The sequence below is a fragment of the Dioscorea cayenensis genome, chromosome 16, assembly GCF_009730915.1.
Source record: "Dioscorea cayenensis subsp. rotundata cultivar TDr96_F1 chromosome 16, TDr96_F1_v2_PseudoChromosome.rev07_lg8_w22 25.fasta, whole genome shotgun sequence".
Classification (NCBI taxonomy): Eukaryota; Viridiplantae; Streptophyta; class Magnoliopsida; order Dioscoreales; family Dioscoreaceae; genus Dioscorea; species Dioscorea cayenensis.
Window position 1 is genome coordinate 16873405 of NC_052486.1, and position 2500 is coordinate 16875904.

Consider the following 2500-nt stretch of genomic DNA (forward strand, 5'->3'; position numbering starts at 1 on the left):
TCTTCTCCCGTCCATTGCAACATTCGATCATAAACTTTGTTAACCGGTACAGCCGGTCATCATCCCGTCGAGAATAAGAATAGACCTACGGAAGCGACCAAGGGTTGGGGAATCTCCGGTCATCAACAATCAGCCATGGAAAGATAGCCTCGAGAGTCTAATCTCGAAGAAATATCCTGCCCCTAGCATCCGCTAAAGCTCGGACATCGGGAGAAGTAGCTTAGCTGGTCCAGGAATATGCTAGCGAACGAAACCCGACCTGCCTTCGCTCGATGAGCTCATTATTCTCAAACCATCCCCTGCCGTACTCTGGTCATCGGCCGGCAGTGGCCGTGGTTGAGTCCTTGCGGACCTTCACCTTGGCTGGGAATTCAAAAACTTTTGCCTTTCACTTGGCGGAGACTTTGGTAACCCTTTATGAAACCGAATTTGAAGCTAGCTAAAGAAAAACGTTGATGAGAAAGATGTAGCTGCTGAGCGAGAAAATCATCACACTGCTGTCTTGAGAAACCGTTCAGACTCGGCGGAATTCCGATTCAGTAAAGGAAATTTCTTTTCAAGCTGTGTTTTGATTCGAAGGGAAGGACTGAACACTCATTTCTGAGCTGGTTGAGAAAGCCTAAGGCTAGTCACAGACGGTTCAGGGAGAAAGGGACGAGAGAATACGACACACACACACCACGGGTCGTCTTCAGCATGAAAAGAATAACCTTAGTTTCGAAGGCCCAAGTTAAGCGAATTCCTTTTTTTTATGGTCAAAGATGGTCCTTTTCTTTCCCCGAAGCGGTTGTTTTTTACTGCTAACTATTATAGTATAGGAGGATGCCGTCCCCCCACGATTACCAGTAGCTTCGCTTGTTTAATATCGTGCAAGTTAGGTTGTGGTTGTATTGGCTGCAAGCAGAACGTAGGCGCTGTAGGTGTGTGTTGACCATGCACTCTCGCGTCGTGTAATGTCGTATGTATGATAGAGGTGGTGTGGTGATTGATCTCAATGCTTATGGTTATCCCCAAGGAAAAACGAATGAATGAAGCATTGATCGTACTCGGATAGAGATAATGGTCTTCCTCTTCTGTCTCCAAGCCGGCCATACATAATAGAATAGATAGGCGAAGCAGCCAATAGCAGTCTCACCTATCGATAGATAGTAGGTTGCTTCCAAGCTCAAACCATTTGAAACGGAATTGTTGCTCTTGTTATTGAGAGAGTGGTATTCTCCGCCCCCTGTCAAATAAAGAGATAACTGGAAGAGAGAAGGAAAAAAAGAGCAAACAAAGGATTGACAAGTCTAATGGGAGAAGAACGTTGACTGCTAGAAAAATCTAACCCAAGCGGTCTAACCCCCTGGGGCACTCGAAAGACGCTAGACGCGGCAAGCGAGATAAAGAAAGCAGCTGGACTGCCTTGCCGTGGGATAGTTTTTTTCTCCAATGAGAGACTGCTTTTTGGGCAAGACAAAAAGATAGGAACTCGCCCAAGGGATAATAGCAGATTGCTGGCGATGACTTGGTGAAATGCAGGGAATCCTAGAGATAAGGTTCGAGAACCTAAAGCAAGACGACTTCGGTTCCGACCGAATAGAGCCCTTTAAGTGAGAGGGTGATTTGTTGGCGTCTTGCGTAACAAGGGCAAGATGAAAGGCGGGGGCGGGCGTGATCAAGCTTTCAAGGAATGGACGGGCGTAGGCTTTCTAGTGAACTATGACCCCCTGACTCGAATCAATGACCGCATGAGCTGAGAGAAAGAGTTAGACTTCTTTATTGCGTTGCATCGAAGACGAAGATTTTTCTGACGCATTGCGGGCACTGGATGGAAAAGATAGATAAAGGAAGAAGCAACCGGGAAAGGCATACCTAAAGAAGCATCCATCTCCCACGGCGAACATCTATCTGCACGAAGCCAACCTATAGATAGAAAGATACAGGAAAGGAAAATGAAATAGGTAGGGTTAGTTTGAGATACGCAGCCGAACAACCGCAGTGGCTTCCAACAGTGATAGCTAAACTAGCCAGATGGGCCGCCCAAAACCTGGAGCTGACATTGAAATCAGAAATCAACGTCGAATCTCGGCTATCTCAAAAAGGTGGGCATCCTGAAGCGGAGGATCACGAAATGCAACAAGGGGTGAATCAAGCGCTTGCTCGAAGAAGCAAATCAAGAAAAATGCAGACAAGGAAAGGAGGAGAGGCGAAAGATAGATTTTCGAGCGCATCATACTGTCGCATAAACAATTGATCTGCAGGACTGGATGAGCAACCTTTCTCTGGAAATAGTGGAAAAGGCATGTCACTTGGATCAGAACTCTAAGCTTACTTACTATCCTCTAATTTTTCTCTTTTGTAAGACCACTTTACTTTGGTCAGCTAAATTATATTATATGGGCATGGTTGCAACCAAAACAAGAGCTAGCTTCTATCTGTTCTTCGCCTGAACATACATCTAGAAGAAGCCACCTTCTATCTGGCCTCTGTACCAGTAGTGGAGTGGCTTGCAACTTTC

The 2500-nt window shown here is 46.0% G+C and overlaps 1 pseudogene; it reads right to left on the minus strand.

Moving 5' to 3' along the window:
• Positions 1-1854: 1854 nt before the first annotated feature.
• The window catches only part of LOC120278564, a 1988-nt pseudogene continuing 1342 nt past the window's right edge, over positions 1855-2500 (minus strand).